The sequence below is a fragment of the Chlorocebus sabaeus genome, chromosome 9, assembly GCF_047675955.1.
Source record: "Chlorocebus sabaeus isolate Y175 chromosome 9, mChlSab1.0.hap1, whole genome shotgun sequence".
Classification (NCBI taxonomy): Eukaryota; Metazoa; Chordata; class Mammalia; order Primates; family Cercopithecidae; genus Chlorocebus; species Chlorocebus sabaeus.
The window spans coordinates 73,812,440-73,826,347 of NC_132912.1; the positions used below are offsets into that span (position 1 = coordinate 73,812,440).

Below are 13,908 nucleotides of genomic sequence, written 5' to 3' on the forward strand. Positions count from 1 at the left end.
GAAAAAATATTTTTTCATGTACTTGTAACACTTGTAACAATGCCCTTGTTATTAACAAAAGATCTTACTAAATTAAAACTGTGCTTATTAGACACGATCCTTCCTATTTAATGAAGTGACTTTAAAAATCCATCAAGTACCTATCTCCCAATCTGCAATTATTCTGGATCCCCAAATGTCATGTTGGTGGTTGATGCCACCAAGTTGACTGGCACCCCCTTAGACCAGCTGCAAGAAAGTCAAGTTTCATTTTATAATGTATATGAGTGAGTGTGAAAGGGTCCTGAGTAAACTATTTGAGCCTGTTCCTTCAGTGCTTGCCAGTATGGTTCTTCAATGCAGTACTTGTATTTCTCTGTTCTTTTTTTTTTTAACCTATAATGTTCTTGCTGCATAATGTTAAATCTGTATTTTATGTCCCATGATTTCTAGCTAGTTCATTTAGCTCTGTTTCCCTGAGGTTGATGGAAGGAGGAGTTAATATCCTCAGCTTTCTAATGGCAGACATTGAAAAAGATCACGCTTGTCTCGAATGTTACTGGCTCTCTGAGCCACACTGCAAGAAATATTACAGGCAACCGATAGTTTCATTTTCAATTTAGACACCCATTATTTGATGTTTACAGGCCATTCCTAATTCTGAGTCCAGAATTTATGGTTTGTTCTGGCGATTATCATCACAGCAATCTCCTGCAACTGGGCTGTGCTTTATCGGGAGCTTTGTGCTGCTTTATCAGTCCTCCCTGGCGCCTGGAACTGATATATAGCACCCTGTCCAAATCACCCTGCTCAGAGAGGCTTAGTTTATGGCTCTCCAGATGCCCATCTTTTCTGATGGGTATGTCAGTTTGCACCCACTCAGTTATGGGGAACGTTGACCCTTGGGAAGGAGGGTGGTGGTCATTAAACAAATAAAAGTCTAACACTTAAGGTTCTGAACCCCTCTGAATCAAACTAGATGATATCATTGATTAAGTTAAATTTGCTGAGTTTTGTTCGGTGCTAATTAATAATGAAACATAGATGTTTTCTAGTTTGACTTGTAAACCTAAGATGAAGAACAGCGTATATATTTATTGAGAACACAGTAAAATAGTGGTAGTAACTACTTTGGATACATAAGTGCATTTCAAATGGTTGTTTTATAGATTCTTTTTGCACAGACAGTATTTAGTTTTGTCTCTCAGATACCTGGGTGTTCTCCAGGCTCTGTTCGATAGCATTAATTAAAGCTTACTGAATGACTTTAGAAATCTCTGCACATTGATTATAGGAGAATCACTCACTAAATCTGCATTTTTGCAAGAATGTCATGAAACATGTATCTATTATATGTCCTGTAACCAGAATGATACTTCATTTTAAATCTTGTTGGTTGAAATGAAAACAAGAATATAGTTTGCTACCAATTTCTACCTACTTTTGTGCTTTAGTTGTGGCTTGTCATTTGCCCCTCCTCCCCTTCGAACTACAGGAACTAGAACTAACAAAACTAGACAAGGGGATAGGTCTTGGTCATAAAAGGGCTTGCTACTCCTTTCTCCCTACATTAAAGATAACTTACTTAGCACTTCCTGGAGAGGAGGGAGAGACAGAGGCAGAAGGAGAAACAGAAAAGTCCAATAGAGATAAGGCTGTGAATAAGTCATCCCCAACTTCTGTTCAACCTCACCCCCTAAGTAAGTTGTCCTACCCAGACAGACCAACGAACCAGGGAGTATTCCTCTAATATTTTCTCTTAGGAAGCAAAATAAAAATGCTCTTCCTTGTAGGGAAATACCACCAGGAGGCAATGAACACCACCAATAGTAACATTTAGTACACAGTGATCAGATCTGAACGAGACATCAACATGTCTGTTTCTACAAGTCATCTTACAGAAGAGGAAACTGAGACCCATAGAAACTGTGTGATTTGCTTGAGTTCACACATCTAGTACGTGGAGAAGTTAGGAATAGGAATTGCCTCTCCTCTGACTCACTAAGTAGAGATTTTTATTTTTTCTCCACATCAGTATTTTGCAGGAAAAAAGGAACTTAGAAAGATGTACTTGGAAATAGTCTTAGGAATATCACTTTGAATAGAGAAGGATTTTCTTTGAAGTTGCATTGTGAATTTTAAATTTGCATCATCCTGTGATCTGGGCTCTGAGTGCGTCTGAGACAGCGCTGTAGAGCTGGACTTTGCCCTTAGGTCGTCCTCCTTTTCATGCCCTTCTTTCCACTTAACTGACTTGAACACCACTCTCAGGCCTGCCCTCTGAGAATGGTCAATATTCTACATATTTCTTAACAAACTCTCTTCTTTCTACTGTTTTTTCCCCCAATAATGCATATTTAATATGTGGGATGTTTCCAAAGTAGCTTTTGGAATTTAAAACTAAAATAACCAAGATGTTTAAAAAAACAGTTAAAATGAAGCTATTATATTTTTATTTCTTGTCCCATTGATTTTATACAGTTGGGTAAAGTATTCCCTTCATCCTGGCTGAATATTCAATCAATGCCCAAACTTTTCTAGATCTTCAGTCTTTTGTGCCAATCCCTCTCTTTTAATCAATAACTAGAATATAACTGTCAAAACTTACACCTTGATTTAAACTGGGCTGATTTTCCACAACTTAGACCTATTGTAGGTAGGAAACCAGCAGTTGAAAGAGAACTTAATTGCTTTTTCATTATTTTTCTCCCCTTTTCTGGGGTAGAAGCAAGAGGAGGAAGGAGAGGTAAAGGGAACATGAAAGTTATTTCTAGCTCTCAGGATGCTGAAGGCTGACTTTTCCCATAAACTTGCTATATCAGTTAGGGTCCCAGCAAGAGAAAAACAAAACAAAACAAAACAAAACAGAAAACAGTGCCCCAAGCTGGTAATTTGAGGAGAGTGTATTGAAGGGCCTATTTATACAAGTATGAACAAGGCTTTAGGGACTTAATAAGGCATAGAGCAAGACCCTAGGCCTGCAACTACAGGGAACTCTGCCCGCTCCCAGGCCTGTAGGATCAAGGGGCGGGAGTGGGTAATAGAATAAGACAGGGTGGCTGTAGGAAGAAGGCTTCTGCCAGGAGTTGTGGTCTTCAGTAGACAGACACAGTCAACTTACAGCAACTACCTGGAATGGCAACCACAAAATAAATCTTTCAACCCTACTCTTCTCCTCCCTGCCTATCCCTTGCTTTGCACAAACCCATCCAAAAACATGGAACAATCTTTGTGATATCTGGGGTTTGGGAGCAGAGAGTTGGTGAAAAAAGGTGGTGAGTGGATCCAAAAGGGCAAATGAAAAAAATCTGGTACAGGTAAAGTATTAACCAGGATTCTCCAGAGAAACAGAACCAATAGGATACATATATACGTATATATAAGATTTATTATGGGAATTGGCTTATGTGATTATAAAGGCAGGGAAGTATCATGATCCACTGTGTGCAAGCTGGAAAACTCAGGAAGCCAATGGTATAATTCAGTCCCCATCTGAGGGCCTGAGAACGAGGGGAGCCAATGGTGTAACTCCCAGTCCAAGGCCAAAGGCTTAAGATAAGGTTGCGGGGTGAGGGAGGGTGCTGGCATAAGTCCTGATGTTTGAAAGCCTGAGAACCCGGGGAGCTCTGAGGGCAGGAGAAGATGCATGTCACAGCTGGAGAGAGGAAAATTATCCTTCCTCTGCCTTTTTTTTTGTTTTTGTTTTCTTTTTGTTCTATCCAGGCCCTCAACAGATTAGATGATGCTTGTTCACCTTGGTGGGGGCACTTTATTCTTTACTGGATCTACTTATCCAGATGCAAATTTATTCTGAAAACACCTTCACAGACATACCGAGAAATAATGTTTTACCAGTTATTTAGGTATCTTTTGACCTAGTCAAGTTGACATCACAGGTGATTTTGAGGGTTCCCTGGAGGCCTGCATCTGACCTGCAATTCACTTAATGTGAGTGATATCTTCTTCTGCAGCTGACTGCTTATTTATGAAATCTGGATGTTTCTGTAACTCCTTGTAGCTTCTCTCTATTTGCTTATCTAGGCAATAGTCTTGGACAAAACAAACAAATGAACTAGCTAACAACAACAAAAAATAAAAATAAAAAAGATAACCCCAGACACTGACTGCTTATTTGTGAAATCCAGATGTTTCTATAACTCCTTGTAGCTTTTCTCTATTTACTGATCTAGGCAGTAGCCTTGGACAAAACACACAAACAAATGACAACAACAACAACAACAAAAACAAGATGACCCCAGACCAGCTCTCTTTAGCATAAGGCCCATATCTGGACCATGAAAAATACTCAAATACTGGAATTCATTCACCTCTTTTTCTGGTTATTCATCAGCAAGTAGCCAATCTCCTTTCACTAGTTAGATTTCTTGGGAGAGCGTTCACAAGTGCCCTCTGAATCTCAGCTGCCAGGGACTTTGCTTTTAAATGTTCCATTGAAATCTCTCTTGCTAGATATGGAGTGAGAAAGTAGGGAGGAGACTGGGAGTTCCAGATTCTTTATATAAATCCTCTCCAATAAACCTTCCCTGATCTCTGCACGTTTTGACCTTTATACCTTTTTTATGGATGTGAGGTTTTATTCAGAGCCAAGTGGTGGTTTTTGATTATTTCTTTTGAAAATGATTATCTTGGTCTGGCACATAAATGAGGAATGCCCTGTATGTATCATGGTTCTTTGGTTAAAGCTAAAGTTTTTTTAATGAAATAAAGAGAAATGGAAATTTTCAAATATTAGATGGAGATTTTCAAATATCAGATAGAATCTGGCATTGGAAGAAAAAAGGGAGAGACTATCTGAGTAGAAGCCACTGGTGTCTCCCAAGTAATACCATATAGATGTGTATTTCTTCTGAAAGTATGTAAGTTAGATCCTGTTTATGAGATTTTTAAAAATCTAAGATGTCTGCACAAATCAAATTTTATAACAAATAATATTTTCAATAGGCTAAGAGGACTTGCTATAAAAGAATATATTTATGCATCCTATTGTAAAGAAAATTATTACCTACTAATTTATCTTGAAGGAAAAATTTTTGTATGCTGAGTTTCCTTGAAGTGGAGGCTTTAACTTTCTTGCATGCTTTAGAATATGAAACTCTTCACATTATGAACCTTGAAAGTGCTAATTGAGGAAAGAAATGATAGTAAATATTTATGTTAATCAGCAAGGAATACATCCATTGTATTCTTATTTTATGGTGTTAAAAATAAACATGTCTGCAAGACACAGATTACAGTTCACAGTGAAAGTGAAAACAATAACTGGAATCATGAAAGTCTATCTGTTCTAAGTTTCATAGACTGTCCATAGCCATATGTAAAGGCTATGGAAATACTTTGACAGTCTATTATTTAAACTCCATAAAGCCCACTGTTGGCTCAAGTTTGACATACTGAGTATTATTAAACTATGAAAACCTGACTTGGGAAACAGAGTAGGAATTAGACTTAAGAAACTGGAGGAATGGCAGACAATAAAACTTTTATAAGATCAGTGGTTTTCTGATTCTCTATCTCCAAAAACATGGTGGAGACAGAAAAATTGCCAGAAAACAGTGATTCTATTTAAAAGAGGGAAAATAATTTATTTGATCTATGTGTATAATGCTATATCATTGCTTATTAGACTCTGGTAGTGGTTTTGAATATTGTAGACAAAGTCTTTGCCACATGAGCTCACAGGAGCTCACAGTATAATCTACAGCATAAAATATTGCATTTCTCCACTTTTGTACAGACATTTTTATATTAGCATCACAACTGCTTTCTTCAGGGGTAGGCACTTTTCTAAAACTGGCTACTGGGTCAGGCATCACAAAACCAAAAGGATTTCTAGAATGAGCCAGATCTTACTCCAGATCCTCTGACGGTGACTCAGTAAAAAGTTTTGGAATTAAAATATCAATAAAGACATAATGTGCAATTTAATCATTAATTGATATGAGAGGATTTATGAACTCCAGCCTAGATATCTATATTTCAGATATATGATTGACTCTTCATGGAAACACCTTTAAAAGAGAAAGTCATAGTTTATCTTGATCCCTGGGAGTAACATCTCCAGAAAAATGATTTGATTTTCTTTTTGTAGTGCAAACCCGTGAATGTTTATTTCATGTTTGGTGAATACTGCTTAAATTTCTGTATTCTGGCATGATCGTCTCTGGTCTGAGAACACAGGCAACAAGCTGGAGTGTAGTGTTCTCAGTACTTAGTTCTCGGTACTTATTTCTTAGTACTTAGTTACTAGACTAGATACCAACGGAGAACTCTAACGCCACACACTATTAGAGTTCAGAGGGACCCTAAAGATCATTTAGTACCACAGCCTCCTTTTATTCATGCTAAGGACATTTGAGACTAAGGACGAGAGAGGTGATTCATCCTAGTTAAGGTCAACCAGAGGGCTTATTTTAGAACCCCCATTTTCTGATTCACAGGTTAGATTTTATCCTCATACCAAGTTTATATTGTACTACTTATAGGTAATAACAACAACAGTCTTTGAATAAAAACACTGATTTAATAAAATATTTGATAACTAATAGGATGGATATTATTTTTGTTAAGAACACAAACACTGAATGTATTAATAATATAGCTTGAATGTTACTTATTAGTAGAAGTATGGTTAACCATTCTTCATTTATTCATTTTACCCATATCCATTAATTGAGTTTCAGGTATTGTAGTAGATACAAATTACAGATTTAAGAGGTGTCAGTGTAAAAGATGAGGCAGAGTATAAATAAAAGATAACACAAAGTCTCACGGATGTAGTGGAAATATATAAAGAGATTAATGAAAAAACAAATGAGATGATTTATAATTTTAATTTTTATAGCGAAATTGAGGAGAGTCAGAAAAGGTGATATAGAGAATGAGACAATTGAGCTGAGTCTCAGATTATGAATTAATAATTTTCCTGTTGAACAAGAAGAGATGGGGGCATTCCAGGACAAGGTTGGTGTTTGAAAAAGCACGGGGAAATCAACCAGTTGGTTTAGTTCAAGAAACCCAGGTGTGACATTGGTAACACCAATGATATGTCTAATAATAACTGCTAACATTTCTTGAACCCTTACTATTTGCCAGACCTTATATATCCTTTATCCTTTTATTCCTTACGGTAACTTTGTAATGTAGTTTTTATATTATCTCCATTTTATAGGCAAAGAAACTAAGACTTTGAGGATTAAGTCACTTGTTCAAAGACATAAAACTGTCAGGAGCTAATTCGAGTACAATTTCAACTGGCTCCACAAACTTATATTCTGCTCATTATATTTTATAAATACTTTTATAAAGCTTGCATAATAGATATATTGAGTTTAAGTTACAGTGCCTTCAAGTTGTCATGGTATGGTGGCTTAAGTGTGAGATGGGACACAGCTCTACCTGACTCACAATTTACTGTGTGTCTTCCAGAGGCAGGACATTTAAATTTACTGAACTTCAGTGTCTTTACCTACCACAATAACTTTGCCTGTGTAGAGTTATTGTGAACGACAGTTGAGACAGTATGTGTAAAGTACTTATTATATGTGGTAGACATTTGACACAATGTTGTTTCTCCCTCACTGACTTCCAGACCTACCCCAGCAGACACCTACATGGGCATGGCATCTTACTTTCCCAAACAATACAAAAGTTCAAGACATTTGTAGTCTTCATCCTACTTCCTCTGTTAGCTAAATCATTCTATTCTTATATGGTTAATTTTTAAAAACCTCATTTCAAAACTCAAAGTTAATTTTTGGCTTATTTTAGTTGTATTTTCACATTATAGACCTTATTTCTGTAAGATCATTTAGCATGCCCCAGTACAGTGGTATTCTAGAAGGAGATATTTCAATTGTCTTATGCTTGTCTGTTTGTGTGTCTTTCATGCCTAAAAAAATGTAGACTAGAATCTGTGCCTGCGCTATGTGTTAAGCATAAACTATTTTTCAAGCAATTTCTTTAGAGAAGAACTAAGTTTAAGGGTGTCGTATTTCATCTTTACCATGAAATAAAGATTTCCCGTTAAAAGGAAAATGCATCATTTTAAAAGGTTGAATAAAATGGCACACATTTACAAAACAAAAATAAAACATAACAGCAACAACAACAAAAAACAAAAAACATTTTCCTGCTGTTTGAATTCCACACAGGGCTCCTCTGCACTGATTTTCATTTGACTATGAATTAGATAAATTTTTATTTGCTTTAAACCTCATCTCTTAGTGTTTGAGGCTTCATAGTTTATAGGGTGAGCATCATGGCCTCCCTATTTCAAACGTCTCCTTTTATTTTCAGTTTTGTATTATACACACGTTTTGACATATTTTCAATGGCTGTTTATGCAAGAAATTGTGCAATAAAAGTAACATATTATTCTGTAATTCTTCCTTTTAGAGAACATGGCCCTTTCATAGAATTTTAAAGTTAGAAAGGAATATAGAAACAATTTGGGGCAAACATTCATTTTATGGGTTTGGAAATTAAGGCCCAGAAACATAATGGGATCTGCCAAAATCTTATCCAGTCTTCCATTTCTCTATTTATTTAACAAATAACTGTTGAGCCCCTACTATGTGCAAAGCACTGTGCTAGATGCTCTGGGGGACAAAACATATGTAAGAGGTTTTTGTATTTCAAGGTTCATACCGACTAGTGAGAAAGACACATGCAGGTAAGTAATTAAGCATAGGACAAATAGCAATGAAATGAGCTCTTTATGAGCCCTTCAGCGGTTCCCAGACTGCAATCATCATCCTCGTGTTGACCTGGCTTTCTCCTTGAAATGACCACTTCAGTTCACAGCTCCATTACCTAGCCAGTTGTCACTGCTGGAAACCAGGACATCAGCCTAGGTTGTTCTCTTTCCTTCATCTGTCAGCATCTGCCAGTCATCCTCCTGCCCAGTTTACTCACACAGAGTCCTTAAGTCTGTTGTTTTTCTTTATCCTGACTGCCATTGCATTGGTTTCAACACTGTTCATCTTTCTGTGGACTATTACTGTGACCATTTAATGCTTCTATTTCTGTTTGTCATCTCCTCAAATCCATTGTGCAGACTCCAACCAGTTTGATATAATGGACTGACTGTATCATTCATTTCCTTAACTTCTATGACTTCCAGTTGTCTATAGGGTTAACCTCATTTCTTAGCATAGCAAAGACCTCCAGGATCGGGCTTCCCCTAACACTTTTACTAATAACCAAATAATCTTCAAGGGCCTTTACCTTTGCTCAGGCTATACCTGTCCCTGATAAGCTTTTTCTCTTCTCTTCACCTGGCTGACTTTTATATATCCTTTAATACTGAATTGTTACCTACTCAAGAATCCTTCCTTCATCATTAATGAGAGTGCTGCTCTCATCAGTCCATGTGTTACCCTAGGTACCTCTATAAACTACTGTGTTTATGTCTGTCACTAGATTTGGGCACCTGAAAGGCAGAGACTAGATCTAATGTATTAATTACTACTAGTTCTTAGTATGGTGTCCGGCATATAGTAGATAATAAAGATTTGTTGACTATGTTGAACTATTTAGTAAACCAAGTGTTATAAAAGAAGTATACCAAGTGTTATAAAAGAAGTATACCAAGTGTTATAAAAGAAGTATACCAAGTGTTATAAAAGAAGTATACCACTTGGTTTACTAAATAGTTCAACATAGTCAACAAATCTTTATTATCTACTATATGCCGGACACCATACTAAGAACTAGTAGTAATTAATACATTAGATCTAGTCTCTGCCTTTCAGGTGCCCAAATCTAGTGACAGACATAAACACAGTAGTTTATAGCTCAAGCCTGTAATCCCAGCACTTTGGGAGGCCGAGACGGGCGGATCACGAGGTCAGGAGATCGAGACCATCCTGGCTAACACGGTGAAACCCCGTCTCTACTAAAAAAATACAAAAAACTAGCCGGGCGAGGTGGCGGGCGCCTGTAGTCCCAACTACTCGGGAGGCTGAGGCAGGAGAATGGCGTAAACCCAGGAGGCGGAGCTTGCAGTGAGCTGAAATCTGGCCACTGCACTCCAGCCTGGGCAACAGAGCAAGACTCCGTCTCAAAAAAAAAAAAAAAAAAAAAAAAGAAGTATAAGAACTATAAGAAAGAGTCATTAATTGCAAATGAGAAGATCAACAAAGCCTCTATGTAAAATTTAGTAATTGAGTTGCACCTTGAAAGAGGTCCATAACCAGGCTAGGTGCAGTGGCTCATGTCTGTAATCCCAGCACTTTCGGAGGCCAAGGCGGGCAAATCACCTAAGGTCAGGAGTTCAAGACCAGCCTGGCCAACATGGTGAAACTCTGTCTCTATTAAAAGAACAAAAAAAGAAGCCAGGCATGGTGGTGGGCACCTGTAATCTCAGCTATTCAGGAGGCTAAGGCAGGAGAATCACTTGAACCCAGGAGGTGTAGGTTGCAGTGAGCCGAGATGGCACCACTGCACTCCAGCCTGGGCAACAGAGCAAGACTCTGTCTCAAAAAAAAAAAAAAAAAAAAAAAAAGAAAGAGATTCATAACAAGAAAAGTAGGAGACAAGAAACGAAAAGAGAGGTATTTATACAAGCAGAGTTCTTGAGTTGTAATCATATTGCAGAGAATACAAAAGACCTGTTAAGGTGTCTTATTAGTGGTTGATAAGCAAATATGGAAGTAGATTATATAAGGCTTTCAACACAATGATCAAGACTTTGTTCTTAATTTCATCAGTAGGGATAGAGTGAAGGGTTTTAGAGCAAAGGAGGGATATAATTAGACCTTATGTTTCTCCACTAGGGAGTAAGCACCTTGAAGGTTGGGATTTTTTGATTGTCTATTACTTATTTACTATTTTATTATTTATTTATTTATTTATTTATTTATTTATTTATTTATTTTTCAAATAGAGTATTGCTCTGTTACCCAGACTGGAGTGCAGTAGCGTGATCTCAGCTCACTGCAACTTCTGCCTCCTGGGTTCAAACAATTCTCTTGCCTCAGCCTCCCAAGTAGTTGGGATTACAGGTGTGCGCCACCATGCCCCGCTAATTTTTGTATTTTTAGTAGAGATGGGGGTTTCACCACGTTGGACAGGCTGGTCTTGAACTCCTGACCTCAGGTGATCCACCTGCCTTGGCCTCCCAAAGTGCTGGGATTACAGGCATGAGCCATCGCTCTCAGCCCAGAATTGTTATTATTTTTTTAATAAAGTCTTTCTTGGCAGTTTGTTTACAGATGAAGAATGTGACCACTTTCCCCATTCAGTGCTGACCTGTGCCATGTTTTCTCAGTGTCTATCTGCCTGACATTCCACTGTAAGTGGTCCCTTTTCCATTAGCAGGGATTTGCTGACTTAATGATGGTTTCTGTCAAGGATTTCTGTAAGAGCAGTCTCTTTTCTGAGCACTTGGGATATAGGCAGGTTCTGACTGTTATCTGCAGTTGTGTTTTAATATCCTGCCCTTTCTATCTCTTGCCTCAGAACACAGAATTCACCTTTAGTCCTAGCTCATTGCTTGATGATTTGTTAAGGCTTTGAAAAAAGAAGGAATGAGGGCCTTTAAGCAGGATGGGGCTATTTCTCCTTGCCTTATTTATTTTTATGCTATGCAAAAGGAATAAAGAAGCATAAAGTGGCTTGACTGAAGCCAAATAAATCTAGATAAATTGAGCAAGGATCCAATAAAAAGCCAGAGGTGAAAAAGAAGAAAGGTGATTGTGGTTGAGGATAGGGCATGGAGAGAGAAAAAAGCAAGAAGGGAGACCTTTAAACTTCCTTCATGGTAGGGACTGTTTATTATTACCTAGACAATGAAATGTCTTTGACCCAGTGAAACATTTTAAACTAGGGTTAAGCTCTGGTTAGAAATTAGGGAATAATTTTTATAGTCCTTCTTGAATCCCTTTGTGCTGTCACCTCCTGTCATCCTTTATTTAAAGTTTGGTATGCTTCTGCTGCTAGCTCTGAGAAGGCTGACATCTTTTAGTTGTTCTGATGAATCACACCACAGAAGCTAGCGGGTTTTTACAGCCAACACAACAGGAGTCTCCCATATTATTCCTGATACGGGGTGTGTGTGTGTGTGTGTGTGTGTGTGTGTGTGTGTGTGTGTGTAGGAGGTCTCTTTGTCTGTCCCAGTTCTGCCTCCTTTTTATTATCTCTGCTTTCATGAAGTAGAAAGCGATACAGCCAAGAGCAAACACTGCATGAAACTACAGAATAAGGGCTGGGTTCTTTAGGTAAAATTAGAAACTGTCTGAGAGCTCATTGTGTATCTGTTTATGTCATTATCCTATATAGTCATGAGTTAACTCTCCATAATTCTCCACTGCCAGCATAGAGAATGCTGGGTAGGAGCTGTGAAGGTAGCCACAACTTTCATCTGTGTAATCACTGCCATTGCTCTGATATCCAGAATGTTATTAATGTTCATAGAAATAACCTAACCAAATCTGTCCTGTTTCCCTTTTCTTCCTTCTCTCTTCGCTAGACACAGTTTCTATTGTGTACACATTCCACACTTCATTTGTAAGAAACTAAAACGTGGTAAAGACTTAGTGGCCTTCTACTGTGTCTCCCTATAGGAAGCAGCTGGACATATATGGTGCCAGTTTTTGGCTTTGTCAAAGTGCATCAGATTTGATATTGAATTTAGCAGACCTGGGTCCATGAATGCCAGATATCTTGCAATGTATAGAATGATCTCAATATTTTTCACACGTTAAATATCAATAGCACTGCTGCTGGGAAAATATAGGTTGACCTGAGGTTGAGGTAGATACCAGCAACCTCAGCTCACAGAGAACTTTAGCTGTGCCTTGAGGGCTAAATGCTAAAATCTCCTCCAGGGTCCCTAGAATGACACCTTCCTGGAAAATAGTAGGCCTCTAATCAAACTATGTTGTGTTTTGAATTAAATTGTTCATTTATAAACTAGTCAACTCTATTCAATAAGTCCTATGTAAGTTACTATCAGGAATAGAAAAAATTTAAGATATATTTTGTAATATCAAAATTCTAACAGTAGCGTACGGGTTATGCACATAAATAAAATGATTATATTGAAAAATGCTCAAAATTCTGTTGGAAAAAGGAAAAGTGAGAGTTTACTTTTGAGCAGGGTTGTTGGAAGAACTCTTTGTGGAAACCAGTGAGGAAGAGATAGGACTTCAGTAGGTGTTGTTTTAGAAGATGCTGTCTGAAAGCAAAGGTACATTGCATGTAAGAACTGGGGAGAAGAGACAGAAAAGTATAGGAGTATTGCTACTGTAAAGGAGAGTATATAGCAGTACATAAGTAAAAAAATAGGTTAGGACAGAGTATAGAAAGTTTTTGAATTTCTTGTTACAGAGTCCACTGGAGAGTATGGGTTTATGTATGAGTTTAGTCATTGGGGAAAGTGTCAGACATGCTGCCTCGTGGTTTATACTTGGCTTCAGTGTCATTTTTCATTGGGTTCGTGCTGTAAACCCCTTCAGTTATCAGCTGCTTAAACTTGCCTTCCTGATTTTCAAGGTCTCCTCTCAAGAGCCCTTTTCAGTTTATTAATTTAAATAGCAGCAATTTTCCTAGAGGTGAATCACATAATGATTTTTTCCAATCTCTTTTATGTGAGATATCATGGCAAAAAGTATGATTAGATTTAATCCAGTTGTCTTGCACGAAAATAATATGTAGAAAATACCAACCAAGGTGACTCTCTATGTGCTTAATAGCCTAAAGATTTAGGTTAAGGATATAACAGAGAGCTGTTCTGCTCAAAGAATAAAAAGGTGTTGCACAAATTATCTTAAAGAGCCAAAAGCAGCGTCCAGTTCTTACTTAAAACAATTTGTTCTTGGAATATTGTCAACTAAAATTGTGGTCAACTTTTGCAAGTTGTATGAATTTGCACTGCATATTTTATTTAGTGTTTAGCAAAACTTCAGT

The 13,908-nt window shown here is 37.6% G+C and overlaps 1 protein-coding gene across 3 annotated transcripts in view; it reads left to right on the forward strand.

The window, feature by feature from the left end:
• The window catches only part of CTNNA3 (catenin alpha 3), a 1,853,344-nt gene that overhangs the window by 996,898 nt on the left and 842,538 nt on the right, over positions 1–13,908 (forward strand). The window lies entirely within an intron of this gene.